The 15,428-nt window shown below is 47.3% G+C and overlaps 1 pseudogene; it reads left to right on the forward strand.

Annotated features, from left to right (window-relative positions):
- Positions 1 to 7,937: 7,937 nt before the first annotated feature.
- On the forward strand, positions 7,938 to 10,502 carry LOC147966877 (receptor-like protein EIX2; annotated as a pseudogene).
- The last annotated feature ends 4,926 nt before the right edge of the window (positions 10,503 to 15,428 follow it).

The following is a 15,428-nucleotide window of genomic DNA, read 5'->3' on the forward strand; positions in this document are numbered from 1 at the left end:
TCGGCTCCTTGAGAAGAGCTATTGTGTCGCCATTGCCCCGTCTCTCGTCGAGCACCAACAAGCTCCATCTCCATACAAGGTCCAGAAAGAAGCCCCGCCCCTCTCGAAGACATTTTGTCGTGATTCTTGGCCATCGATCGTTTCTGCTCCTGCTGCCTCAATGGCCCCGGCGGATATCTTGATGCGGCCCACTTTGGAGAGGCAGGCAGAGATGCTGCGCTCTGAGCTCCTTGGTATGGCTTCCTTTCAGCTTGAGAAAACGGTCCAGCCTCTACGTGATGTCGTTGCCTCTATGAAAGATTGGATGTTGCGGATGGAGAGCTTCATGGAGCTAGTTGAGGCTGCACTGGGCGGGCTCTCCCTGACGCCGCCTGTGTTGCAGACTGCTCATGTGTTGCACCCTTTGGTTGTGCCCGATGGCAGCTTCGACGCTGAGAAGGGAGACGAGCTTCATAGACGTTTCTCCCCTCGTGCTAGGGCCAGCTCACCGCCATTAGCCTCTGAGGGACTTGACAATGATGTGGTTGTGACTCCGGTGTTACAAATCATGCCCGAGCTTCGGGAGTTGTGTGCGGGCTCGGTTTTGCCTTTGTGCGTCGAGCAACTTCAAGTAGACCCTCCCGAGATCTCGAGTGTGGCTTTGCCACCAACATCACCCCTGGAGTCGAGCCAGATAGTTGATGCTGAGGAGAGTAGTGATTTGGACGGTGCGATCTCTCGCTTGCCAAATCCATTGGGCGTCACCCGTTAGTCATCGAGCGCGGAGTTTCAGATGTTGCTGCCCTTCCCTCATATGCGACCAGCGAGGAGGTGATGCCTGTGAGTGGCGTGGCCATTGAGCCAAGTGTGTTGGCACCTACTTCAACTCCAAATCCAAATGCTCTCTTCGCGAAGGAACTTTGTGACTTGCTCGCTAGCGTGGAGGTTGCTAGACCTGGTTTGGGCAGGTCAATTGCTTGCCTCCTGACGGGAACGCCAATAAGGGGCAAACTAAAAAAGATGGGCAAAGGCAAGAGTGACGTCATAGGAAAGACGTCTATGGTTGCTTGATGGATGATCTTCGGTCTCTCGGCTTGGGAGGTGCATGATGTCTTGCGTCATGGTGTTCGTGTTGAGATTCAGTTGGCGTAGTAGTAGTGGGTTTGTGGATGTTGTGCATTCAGAGAGTTTGGCAAGGGCCGACTGTGCGATTGAGGGATTTCTTGCTTTGTGAGTAGTTAGTCCGTGCTTTATTTGTGTAGGTTTTTGCCCGATTTTCCTTAAATTAACTGGGCAATTCTCTTCTTCTTAATTAATCGATAAGACAAAACGTTTGCCTCCGTTTCAAAAAACAATACGGTTCCCTAAAGAAGTGTTTGTTTCGAGGGGAAACTCGGATGAACAGCAGCAGACATTTGTGGTCTTCGATCTCCTCCAAAAATGCACGACTGTAAAAGAAATGTGAAACAATGCTGAAAGTGGGCGCTCTCTTTCCCCGCAAAAACAAAAAAAGAAAAGAAAGTGGGCGCTCTCTGTTTCACAAGCAACCAAGCAAAGCAGATACAATGCAAGGGTCTCTGTTTCAGCTAAGCGGATATAAGGATCAACAGACTGCTCTGAGATTCAGTCATTCTGTATTTCTGTTGACATTGACATGGCACATGAACAGAAATGAACAACCAGCTAGCGAACAAACACCAGAACTCAAATCAGCTCCTCGGCTCAGTCCCAAACCAGCTCAGCAGAGAGATGCTCTGCTTTCACTAGTCATCTAGAAAGGCGATTCTGAAGCCAAACAGAAAAAGAACGGCAACGAAGAAAACAACGCGCCCCCGCGTCGCTCACGCAGGGGCGACTCGGGCGGCGTAACCCTAGCCCGCCGCCGGCCCTCTCCCCCACCTCTCCTCTCCCTCGTCGCCACTGGAGGTGGCCGCCGGCTCGCCGCTCGGCCGCCGGTGAAGGTGGCGGCGAGGATCTGGCCGCCCCGTTCTTCCTCGGGGGGCTTTGAATCCGTGGCGGCGGCCTCGGCTGGTGGGTCGACGCCGGGTCTGCGGTGACCGGTGCTCGTGGTGCTGGCCGTTCTTCCTCTGCTGCGGGGGCGGCAAGGCGGCGGCAGGTGGCGGCTGTGGTGCGTGCGTCTCGGCGGCGGCCGATCCAGATCTGAAGGCCTCCGTCTACTTCAACCAGGGCTGCCTCCGATGGTCCTGCTTTGGGCAGCCTTTATCGCCGGAGTTGTACCTGTTTGGCGGCTGGAGGTGGAAGGTGGCTCCGGAGAAATCCGAGGCCAGCGGTGCTGGCCACGACGGCGGCGACGCCCGAGAGCGCCGTACCATTTTTGTAGGCGCCGTCCAGGTTGCCTCCTTCCCCTCCTCCTTCCACCCAGCTCGTATGCCGGGCGAAAGCCCAAATCCTTGCCGGATCGAGCGACAGCGGCGCTCCGGGCGTCGTCACCCTCTTGGGGGTGTTGTTCGTGGTGAGCTTGGGGTGGATGTGATGCTTTGGTTGCTTGGCGGCGGTTGGTGGCGTGGTCGGAGTTCGTCTGGTGGCCGTGCGTTGGCGCTCTGCCGCCTATGTGCTCTACCTCGGAGTCCTTATTCCACGGTGCTTGGTCTTCAGCAGCCCTGCCGGACTTGGCGGAGCGGTGCTTCATCTCACACATTGATGGCGGCGGTTATCGGCGGCATGGTGCTATGGAGGGTCGGCGTCCGATGCGCGGGATGGACTCGCGCAGGAGGAGGTAGCTGTCTGGCGTCATGGTGACTTCGATGGCTGAGTGGCCAGACAAGGTAGATGCCTCAATATGATCTGAAGACGGACCTGTGGAAGATGGCGGCGACGACACACGAGTGCGCCTGACCGGATTGTGCCCCAGACCCGGTATGTGGCTCGGCTGGGGCTTCCGGCTTTTGATGTTAGGCTTAGGTGAGTGGTCTGAGTGGCCCAGCTAGCACCCCTTCATCGTATGGATAAGAGTAGCGGCATATGTTGCCAAGATGGTGGATTTAGGCATATTGTTGTAATACTTTGTAAGGTCCTCGAGAATAATCAATAAAGTGGCCGTATGCATCTCGCAGATGCAGAGGCCGGGGGTCATCCTCCTTTTCTAAAAAAAATGTTAGCAGACACCTAGACATTTCAAAAAACAAAAAATGTAACAACAGACAAACTTCAATGGTTACCTGCTGATCCAAATATGCACGAGCTTGCAAAGGATCCGAACAGAAAAATGTGAGGGCAGCTTCATACGAAAGTAAAGCAATGCTGAATATAGGCGGTCTCTGTTTTCACAAACAAACAAGCAAAAGCAGAGGACCCTCCAGGATCAACAGACTGCTCGATTTTCGGTCATTCTGATGACAATGACATGGCACATGGCCAAATATCAGAACCACCTGGCGCTCCCAAAGTCTATAAATCAAACGAACACCAACACCTCAAGTCAGTTCCTAATCTCCTGCTTCCTTCTACAACCCCATTACCTTCCTCTTCCGCGAGTTCCTTCTCAAGCCTAGTCTGATCTACCCTATAACATGTGAACTGACACACTTGTTTGTAATAAGATATCTGAAGAGGCAAGAGGTAGGTAGCACGTTGTCATCATCACCAGTGATAAATTTTGGTGCACTGTCCCGACATTTCTAGTGTGCTTGAGGGATCCTATATCACACAGGATTTTCAGAACGTGAAGTGCAGAAAGTCGCCCGACACCCTAATAAACCTGGACGGCATAAACATCGTCCGTGACAGCTGTGTCGCTGAAGTCATCCGCTTCATAGACGCCATCTTCATCGTTGTTACTTTCGTCATCAATGTCATCAGTTGTGCTGCTGAAGTCATCAGCCTCACAACCACCATGTTCATCGTCATCACTTTTGCCATCAACGGAGTGAATTGCAAAAAATATCGACACTTCAGGCAAAAAGCACTAATTTTTTTTCATAACTTTTGCAAAAAACACTGCTTGCTCATTTGGACCGTTTTAAGTATGTTTATGACATGGGGGTCCCGCTTTTGCTGACGTGGCGTAACGGTTCTCAGGCGACGCCTTTAGACAGACGGTTTTACACCAACACCCTTTTTGGAAAAATGAAAAAGCAATCGGCTCCTTGGCCCGGAAATAAAAGCAATCGGGTCCTTTTCCTGTCTCATCTCTCTCTCTGCCCATGAGCTCTATCCCGCCGCGCTATGGACGCCAAGGTCGAGCCGCCGTGTTCTTCGCCCGGATCCAGCGAACCAAGTCGTTGGCGAAGCCCTCCACATCGGATTTGGACCCAAGTGCCTCGCCGCGCCAAGTCCTTGCAGCGGCCGTGCCTCACGCCGGAGCTCTGCTTCCACCTGCACCACTGCTGCGTCCACTGCGTCGACCTCACGCCCGACCTCTGCATCGCGCGTGTTGACCCTGGTCCTCGCTTCGATCTGGAGGTAGCAGCCAACCGCATCCATCGACCCCTGTTGCTCGAGTTCGAGCACGCATCCTGCCAGCACATGGCGGGGGCGGCGGAGCCCGATGTGGCCATGTGGGGCACGACACTGGGCGGCGACAAAGCTCGGCGGACGTGAGCGGCGGCGGCGGCGGCGGACGCGAGCAGCAGCAGCCGCACCGGACTCGCGTGGGCACAAGCAGCCGTGCCGGCCGCGAGTAGCAGCAGTCACGCCGACCGCTCGTGGTGGCGAGCAGCGGCACCGGCCACGAGCAGCAGCAGCCGCGCCGGCCGCGCGTGGGCGCAAGCAGCGGCGCCGGCGGCCAGGCGGTGAAGCTCTAGGTGAGCTGTTCGGAATGGGGCATGGCGGAGCTCGTGGCCCGATTGGCGCAGGGGAGCTGCTGCTGGCTTGCACGCTCGCGAGCTCGAGCTCCATTGGCTGGCATAGGGGAGGCCCAGCTGACATAGTCAACGGTGGGAGAGGAGATGGAAACTTACCGTTGGCTCTTTTCTAAAAAAGGAGGGAGCTTAGGGTAAATATATATATCTTTAACGACGTCTAGTGTGAACAGTTATGCCACGTCATCATTTATGGAACCCCATATCATAAACATATTTAAAACGGTCCAAACAAGCAATTAGTGTTTTTTGCAAAAAATTATGAAAAAAATAGTGTTTTTTGACATAATTCCGTAAATGTGTGGTTCCTGCAAACCTTGCCTGAAGTGTCAATGTTTTTTGCAATTCACTCCCATCACGTCATCACAGTTGCTATCAATGTCATCAGGCATGTCACTGAAGTCATCAGCGTCACGGACGCCATCTTCATTGTTGTTACTTTCGTCATCAACGTCATCAGTTGTGTTGCTGAAGTCATCAGGCTCACAGCCACCATGTTCATCGTCATCACTTTTTCCATCAACGTCATCACCGTTGCCATCAATGTCATCAGATGTGTCACTGAAGTTATCAGTGTCATGGATGCGATCTTCATTGTCGTCATAGTTACTGTCAACATGATCAGATGTGTCGCTCTGGCTAGCCTTTTTCCATGTAAGAGTATTTGTCTATGATGCGAGCATAAGGACCAAGGTTGGTCTCGTGCGCTAACATCCACCCCACCCGGCCGGCCATCGGCTGATTCTGCTAGTATCCATACATGTAATGTCAATTCATCGATTGTCACATAGTGAACCCCTTTCTCGTAGTCTAGAATTGTATAATTAACTGACTCCGAGCCGGAGCCGTACGTACGTGTCAAATCAAAATAATCTTCTAGCTCGTTTTCAGTCTGCAAGTACATGGAAGGTATAATATCCTAGTGCATGTGACCATGGCACTTGAGCAGTTCCGTTACGTTCTACAACACCTTGAGAATTACTCCCTCTGTTCGGAATTATTTGTCGTAGAAATGAATGTATCTAAACGTATTTTAGTTCTAAATACATCCATTTTCACAACAAGTAATTCCGGATGGAGGGAGTATATGAGTTTCTTCCTCGGGGTTGAACCATTTGCTCATTGCTCCTACAAAGTGATTAGGCAATGGTGCAGTTTGTACAATAAAGTTTCCATTAGTTTTATATGTAAACTCTGTTCAATATTTTTATCATCATTTTTATTAAAGAAATTATAAGTTTAGGCTCACCGTGCACAAATATGTTAACTTGATTTTTTTAGATTAAATAATATGTAAACTTGATGAAATTATAAGTTTTATTTGCGGACGATGAAATTATAAGTTTAAGCATGTTACTGGTGCAGTATCGAGATGCAACGTACTAGATGTAAGACAACCATTGTGGTTACATGCGCTTATGCAAGGTTTGGCCCTAGCTGCACAACATACGGATCGTCCAGCGATGGTCCAAGTAGATTCCTCAGAGGTTCTCTCAATACTTGTAGGTGATAATTGGTCTCGTTCAGCTTATGGACACTTGGTAGCTGAAATCAAGGCGACGATGATTGGCAGGGAGTTTATTCCTTAGAAAACCAGTAGAGCTCAAAAATAGGGTAGCAGATTGTATGGCAAACTATAGTCGTACTGAGTCATGTACTGCGGTATAGATGAACAGATGTCCTCCATGTTGTGAGGATATATTGCCACTCGATTGTAACCTTATGATCCATGAATAAAACTCTCTTAGTTTCGTAAAAAAATACAAATATGTTGGTGCAAGTCCACCTAAATTAGCAATGTGGGACTTATAATCTCTGGTTCAGTTAGCCAGCAAAGTAGCTGGCAGGCGTCTCCTCTCGCTTGGTCGTAGTCCTGCTTCCGTCCGTCTTTGCTAGATTCATAGCCGGCGCCGTGTAGAAAGCTGATGCACGATCCCCATGGTCCTCCACCTCCTCTCATGGTGGCCGCGGGTGGTCAGCACCTCCCTTCAGCTGCTCATGGACCTTGAACCAATCCCTCACGGGGTGTGTGTGTGGGGGGGGGGGGGTGATGCGATGGCAGATGCAACACAATCGTTGGTGTCGGCAGGGAGGAGACGAGAAGGCATGCAGTGTACATGGGTATCCCCCCCTAAGTCCATCTCCTCAGAGTGTGACCCCTTTTTGTTTATCCCCTTCTGTGTGTTTTGATGATGTGTGTGCTTTTTTTGAACTCTTCTCCCATACCCCATGTGATTCCAGTTCGTTTGAATCCATTTCTATTAGGGATCATTTGAACTCATCTTGTAGTAACAGGGTGCAATGCAAACCTTATATAAGCAAAAAAGAAACAATTTTTAGGGGTAAAAAATAAACCGGGCAGGTGACCACGTGATGCCGGCCTGGCCCATCAGGCCATCTAAAATCCTGGCCCGGTTTGTGGATGACACGCACGCCGCCGTGGTCTGGCCGCCTCTCTCTTCCCCCACTCCCCACCTCTCCGCCACCGTCAAACTCGCCGCCTCGCCGCCGCTAACTGGGAAAGTTGGGGCGCGCAAGACAGGCGGTGTCGATCTGCAGGCAGGCGGTGTCGCGGTCGCGGGTGGTTGGGCGGATGGGGATGGACGTGCACCTCCACGACGACCCCGACCGAAGACGCCTCCGTTGACTCCTTCTTCCACGCCGACAAGGTCCCCTCCTATCGTCTCCTTGCAGTTTCTGCTTCATACTACGTATTACAGTATGATTGACTGGTTCAAGAGAGAAATTACGGAGCAGTTTTTTGCATGCCTGCGTGCACCATTTTTCCAAGAAAATGAAGGTGCGAGTGCTCAAGAACTGGAAATTTTCTGAATTTTATTTTAATTTTTTCGACATGACATAGGCTGGTGTCTGATTGCTTTTGCCCGAGTGTCCAAACTAGTCCACTCATTATTATCTCCAAAGGAGAATTGAGAAGTCTCTGGTCCAAGCTAATGACCGAATCTTGGGTAGAAATTCCAACCTCAGCCTGTCATTGTTGACTGTCTCAATCAACAAAATCCAGCTGCAACTTGACTACAGGAAAAGTTTGCCCTGATGACCAGACCATACTCGTATATATTGCAGCACAAGAGAGAAGCTGCTCTGTCTCATTTCCATCTGCCATTTCCGACCAACATGATTAAGCTTGCGCTCCTTATCCGAGGAACTGCGCTGCTCCTTTGCCTGTTGATCTTCCAAGCAGCATCCACTTCCCATGGTCAAGCGAGTGCATCAGGAGCCTGCATCGGCAGCGAGCGAGATGCGCTTCTGTCCTTCAAGGCAAGCCTCCTGGACCCTGCTGGTCGTCTGTCATCATGGAAGGGCGACGACTGTTGTCGATGGAAGGGAGTCCGTTGCAGCAACAGAACTGGCCATATCATCAAGGTCAGCCTCGGCAGCATCGACACGCACGGCCACGTGAGCGGATGGTTGAGCTTGTCGGCAGGGGAGATGAGCTCTTCTTTGGCTACTTTACAACACCTGAGGTATCTTGACCTGAGCTGGAATTACTTCAACGGCACAAGCATCCCTGTGTTCTTGACTTCTCTCAAGAACCTAAGGTATCTCAACCTCTCGAATGTTGGATTCACTGGAAGAATACCTTCCCAACTTGGCAATCTCTCAAAGTTGCAATATCTAGATGTCAGTTGGAATTTTCTTGATTCAAATAGTTACTCAGTGAACCTTGCATGGTTGCCACGTCTCTCTTCTTTGCGCCATCTTGACATGAGCTGGGTGGATCTTAGTTCTGCCAAGGATTGGCTTCAGATGGTGAACATGCTTCCTTCTCTTAAAGTGCTTCGCCTGAGCTCCTGTGGACTCAATCTTCCCGTATCCGCTAGCATGTCACATTCCAACCTCACACATGTCGACATACTTGATTTGTCTTATAACAAATTCTATAATAATTCACTCAAGCACGCATGGTTTTGGAATCTCACAAGCCTTAAGGAGCTTTACCTCCAAGATTCCGGCTTGGAAGGGGCCATTCCTAGTAAGTTGGCAAACATGACGTCCCTTCAAGTCATAGACTTTAGTTGGAACAATCTTGTGGGTCTGATACCAAACAAATTATATAATCTGTGCAATTTGACAATAATGAGGTTTAGCGGTATCAACACTGGTTCAAACATAGGGGAGTTCATGGAGCGATTGCCAATGTGTGCATGGAATACATTGCAAGAATTGTCAGTGCAGGGTGCAAATATGACTGGGAATCTACCCTTTTGGATTGGGAACTTGACCGGTCTCGCCGTTCTTCAAGCATCTCAAAACATGTTAACTGGCCCTCTATCTGTAGGAGTTGGAGCACTCCGTAATTTAAAAATGTTGGACCTCAGCCATAATAAATTCAGCAGTGTGCTCTCGGAGGAGCATTTCGCGGGCCTACTGAATTTAGAGTATCTTGACTTGTCATACAACTCTTTGAGATTAGCTATCAAACACAAATGGGTTCCTCCATTTAGATTGAAGGTCGCAGGTTTCGGTTCATGCCAACTGGGCCCCAGTTTTCCAGAGTGGCTTAGATGGCAATCTGACATTGATGTTCTTGTTCTCAGTAACGCAAATCTGGATGATGTTATTCCTGATTGGTTTTGGGTGACATTTTCCCGAGCTTCATTCTTGCAAGCATCAGGAAACAAATCTGATATTATGCAGGATTGGAAGAAATCTGATGCAAACTCTACGAATCAATTTGGTTTTGACATGCTAAGCTTAGCCCTGAATAACAACGGTCTCACTGGTGAATTCCCTAAATTTCTTCAAAGGTCGTCAAGGTTAATGTTCCTTGATCTTTCTTACAATTGGTTATTTGGAGGATTGCCTGAATGGTTGCCAGAAAAAATGCCACATTTGAAAATATTAAGAGTGCGATCAAATATGTTCAGCGGCCATATTCCTAAGAATCTCACTTCCCTAGACAGTCTTCATTATTTGGACATAGCACACAACAAGATAACAGGAAGCATACCATGGTCTTTGTCAAACCTGAAGGCAATGATGACAGTGGTTTCGCAGGACACGGAGTATTACAATTTTGAAGAGAGCATCCGAGTATACATAAAGGACCAAAAGCGTAACTATACCTTTGTAATCTACAAATTGCTAGTGATTCTTGATTTGTCAATTAATAGTTTGACAGGACATGTTCCGGAGGAGACAACTCTACTCATTGGGCTTAACAATCTGAACTTGTCAAATAATCAACTCACAGGAGCAATCCCAAACCACATTGGTGATTTAAGGCAGTTGGACTCACTCGACCTATCCTTCAACGAGTTTTCTGGTGCAATACCATCAAGTTTGTCGGCTTTAACTTATTTGAGCTACTTGAACTTGTCATTCAACAATCTGTCCGGTGCAATACCACCCGGAGAACAGTTATAAACTCTTGGAAACCAGATGTATATCTACATCGGTAACCCTGGTCTTTGTGGAGATCCGGTTGGCAGGAACTGCTCAACACATGATGCAGAGCAAAGTGACCTCGAAGATATAGATCATATGCCATCTGTTTATCTTGCCATGAGCATTGGATTTGTGGTGGGTCTGTGGACAGTTTTCTGCACCATGTTGATGAAGAGAACATGGAGAGCTGCCTTCTTCCAGTTTGTTGATATGATGTACGACATGGTTTATGTGCAAGTGGCTGTAAGGTGGGCTCACATGATGGAGAGAACTCAAGACGGTGCACCATGAAGTGCCCAACTTCGCAGCAAGTGAATTGCGTGTATCTAAATAGTATTTGTATGTTTGCACCATATCCCTATTTGTAGCTCTAAATTAGACTTGGCTGGACGTCTGTATTGTACTGTATTGTTATTTGTATGTTTGCACCATATCTCTATTTGTAGCTCTAAATAAGCCTTGGTTGGACGCTTGTACTGTATCTTATTGGTATTTGTATGTCTGTACTTTAACACATGAAGTGTATACATATGTTTTGCTGGATTGTTTAAGCTGAAGAAAAAAATATATTTACCAGTGAGATCATTGTAAAAGTGAGATCATTGTCTAGGCTCGGAGGAGGTGACTCTGGATGCCCAAAAGGTAAAAGTGAAATTAAGAAGAAATAAGTGTATGTTTTATGTCTACGGACTGTTTCATTTCAGAAAAGATATGTTTAAGCTGAAAAAAAAATATACAGCCCTATAACTGCACTCTGTCTTTTCCATGTTGATCGGTTTGCTTTGTATCATCTATTCCCAGAGAGTGATGATCTCATTTGCATAGCAAAAAAGAATAAGGAAAAAGCCATCTGTTGGTTAATATGTGAACAAACTTGTTTGTGAGATGTGCCAAGAGGCAAGACGTAGAAAGCTCTGTTCATCATCAGTGCTTGTAAACTTATTCATGTTAATCTGAAGTGTCATTTGAGCTGGTATTCATTTAATTACTTTGGTCAGCACCCAGCAAACTGTATGACTCGACCATGCCCACCTAGTCTGTGTTTGGAAGCGAAGTAGAGAAGCTCAAGGCTGATCAGTTCAAGCCCGTGGAGCCCTTTGAGTGTGACCCCAGGATAAGCAGAGCGCTCAAGGTTCCATCAGTCTGGTGACATTGAAATGGCACATGAACAGAAATCAAGAATCACCAGGTGCTCCAAAAGCGTATAGACCGGACGAACACCAAAGCCTCGAATCCGCTCCTCGGGCATCAGTCCAAAATCTGCTCAGCAGAGAGATCCTCTGCTTCCAGAATGCCAGATGCTCTGCTTTCACTCGTCCCAAACGAGCATCAAGACTTTGCTACAGTGTATACAGCAACTCACCGGCCCCCATATGGCTCAAAAATTTGGACAACAGTGAATTGATGCTATTGTGCGAACCAGACTTGCCCGCATCAAAAACATTGTAAGTTCTCTACCGAGCTTTATTATGTAAATTCAGCATTCTAGGCTTTATTTACACTACACACAATATAAATGAGTTTGTTATTTTTCATACATTGAACCGGATTTTTTTTTTAAAAGACACGCTGACCAGCTGCTGAATCTATTAAACAGGGAACTGCAGAAGCACACACAGGCACGCCGTAATCAATCAGCTGAAATGATGGAGCACGTCTTCTTTGGGACAGCAAAGCTTTGTGGAGCCGTCCAAAGATGAGATCTAGTTCTACACATGGAGGATACTTTAACTCTTCCAGTAATATTGGAGGGGGAAATATATAATTGCCATTATGGTCTTGTCTTGTCAGAAAATATATATTGGGGTTAAAATAGTACTCCCTCTGTCCGAAAACACTTGTCGCTCAAACAGATGTATCTAGCACTAAAATACATCTAGATACATCCGTTTGAGCAACAAGTATTTCTGGACAGAGGTAGTATGAGTGAATGAGATGGATATGCTAAAATAGTATGAGTGATGTGCAAGCAAAGCACAAGTTCAGTGTACATTGGGATTTATGATTCGCGTTAAGATTGATGATAATTGAGCATGCCTCTTTATATATACTCCCTCTGTCCCAAAATATAAGAACGTTTTTAACACTACACTAGTGTCAAAAACGTTCTTATATTATGGGACGGAGGGAGTACATCATTTCTTTTCTGTTTCACGGATTCACTCTGATATACTCTGCTTCAGTTCCGAAACACTCTCAAGCTTAATAGTGTGATGATCCATTCATTTCAGGTCAAAGATGCACAACCTTACAGCCTTGTGTACGCATAAATCTCAAGACTCAGCTTTGCTGTCAAAGCCGATAATGCACATCATCGGTGACTAGTTCTTTTGAAGTTCTGCTTCTTCTCGCCTGCTTCGTCAGCTCTGCAACCCGGCAGAGCTCAGCTTTTGGAATACTTCATCGCTGAATTCGAGGGTGACAAAAACCCATTTCCTGTGAAGTTGGGAGAATCTATGTTGAACTCTTCGGAAGTGTTTGTGTCGTGAGAAACTGAAGTTGGAGCCCTATTCTGTAAGTTGGGAGAATCTATGTTGATCTCTTCGTAAGTGTTTGTGTTAATTGCCATGAGGACATTAGTTATTTTTGTTCCTGATAGTAAGTTCGTCTTGCTCAGCAGTTCGTACATCTATCCTGTTTGTTGCCCATCTAAAGAAACTGTGATAACTTTGCGGTTTAGTTCCTGGTCTGAATTTCTGTTGTTGTGATTACTTTCTGTCTGCATCCAAAAACTATGTGACAGTTGTATTTTGAACACTGAAAACTGGATGTACGCTCACCTGAAAACTGAAGGGACGCTCAACCGTTTCTATCAAGTTCTTACTGATCCATGTGAATTTACAACAAGATGCAGATTTGAAAGTCGAGATTTCGGTCAGGCAGGTGAAGAGGTAAAACAAAGCTTCTCATGCTCAACTCAAAAGTAAACTAAGATAAACATTTCAGACCATCTCTTCTTCTTGTTCTTCTTCTGCTTCTGCTACACCAGACCACGTCCCGCTGCGGCAGCAGGCACTTTGGTGCTCTCCGTCCCGGTCACGGTTCCAATTTCAATTAGACCTATTGTCTCAGGCTCCTGCTACTGGTGTGTTGTATCTTGATGTGAGATCTTATCGCAACTTCCATTTTTACTGTCCCATTCATATCGAATGGTGCTTTTCGATATCGCCTTCCATCTCTTCTGACAGTTGTGAATCTGAACCTGAAGTTGCTGTTTCTTGATTTTTGCTTTCCGCATTGCCATCAGATGGTGATTTACTTCCTCAAACTGCATGCCCATCAGGATACATTCCACCTGCATCTCAGTAATTAAATGTATCTGCTCAATTTCCGCAGATGGATTCCAGTTGTAAAGTGCTTCCCATTTCACGGAGACGGAGCGATTCAGGATATGTTTGTGCCATTGAAGCAAGACCTGCAGCTCCTACCCCGTTTCCACTTGATTAGCTCCACTACCCACACTGAAGAATAACTTGGTCCTTCATGGCCTTAACATGCAGCAGCTGACTGTTACGGCTCTGCGTCTGGCTGACAAATTTAAGACAACTGAACTACTATTAACTTGGTCCTCTGAGCCTTGGTTCTGTAAGTGAAATACCGTACCATCGATCTCTCACCCAAGCGTTGCCAACTCATGGAATTTGTTTATGAGGTGGAGCGCAGTTAAGTCCTTTGGCTAGTCATGTAATATGTCCTCTGTTTCCAGATATGTTTCTCTTCCCGATTTGTTTGTTGTGCTTGGCTATATGGTCATTGATTCGTCAGTCTTCATCATCTTTAAGATAACTCTTAAGCTAAACCACGGATTCTTGGTTGAACTCTATGTACGTGCTTATTGATTTTGTTCTATGTTCCTTCCATGCGCTATTATTGTGTTGTCGACCAGCCTGGTACGCGGCCTTGGGGTCGGCGTGGATGTCGGAGGGGCGGCTCCGGATATGCTTGTTGGGTGTCGGCTTCGGTGGCTCGGGTGACCGAAGCTGGCGGCTTGGTGCGTGGCCTCGGGGTCAGCGTGTGGGGTTTCCGTATGTCGGAGCAGCGGCTCCGGGGATGGTTGTTGGGTGTCGGCTCTGGTCGCTTGGGCGGCAGAGCAGTCGGCTCGCCTGGTGCGCGGCCTCAGGGTCAGCACGGATGCCGGAGCGGCGGCACGGATGCCGGAGCGGCAGCTTTGGTTATGGTTGTAGAGTGTCGGCTTCGGGTTGCTCAGGTGACGGAGCTGGCAGCTCGCCTAGTGCACGGCCTTGGGGTCGGCGTGTGTTGATGGTGCTCTGTTGGTCGTCTGTTGTAATCGTTTCGCCCGGTTTTCCGTTAATTAACCGGGCAACTCTCTTCTATCTTTTTTAATGAATCATGTCCTAAGAGACCGCGTTTAAAAAAAAACAGCAGCAAGGAGAAAACTGCTATCACCAATGAAACGCAAACTCAGAATATGCATACTACCCCTCAAAATCCGAATTACAGATAATGTGCTTACTGATTTCGTCGATTCTTAAAATCATTGTAAATATCATCCATAACTTAACTAGAAGAAAAATATGCAACCATTGCAAGACCATGACATGGACTTGGAATGTGCTGGTTCTCTCTTTTTTGTAAGCAGGGTAACTTGAGACTAATGACTGGGATAGTGTAATCTTTATGGGTGACAATGTGACCAAGACGCCTGTTTGGGATTTACAATTAGCAACCACATTACGGTTCCCTAAAGCGTATGCAAGTTAAGTTAATCCTAACACTCTCCACACTGCCTGTACTTTTGTCTGCTTTGACTGTCCAAGTTGTTATAAGCTTCTTTTTTTTCGATAACTCCAGTATTAGAACAGTCAGCATGACAAGACCTAGACGTGAACTAGCTTTTCTTGTAGACCATTCAATGGGACGGTCGGTAACATGCCAGTGGTTAGCATGACAAATCCTGATGATTTTATGCTCAAACTATCCTTTTGATCTGTTTTGCAGATTGCTGAGCACTGAGAGCCACGATTGGTCCCAAAGAGAAGGTTGGGAAGATCCCAACCCCGAGAATTACACACGGCCAAAAAACAAAACAAAACAAAACAAGAATGACAGGTTTGCTCTTGACATCCTGGTGAGAATAAAATATATCAACAGTATGGGTGGAATGTAACCAAATATTAGAATGAATACTCTATATATATGATCAGGTAGTACGTATTGTGTTTCTTTTGTCCGAGAGATAGTAGGACATGGGAGCTA

Source organism: Triticum urartu, chromosome 6A, assembly GCF_056163025.1.
Source record: "Triticum urartu cultivar PI428250 chromosome 6A, HENAU_Tu73, whole genome shotgun sequence".
Lineage (NCBI taxonomy): Eukaryota > Viridiplantae > Streptophyta > Magnoliopsida > Poales > Poaceae > Triticum > Triticum urartu.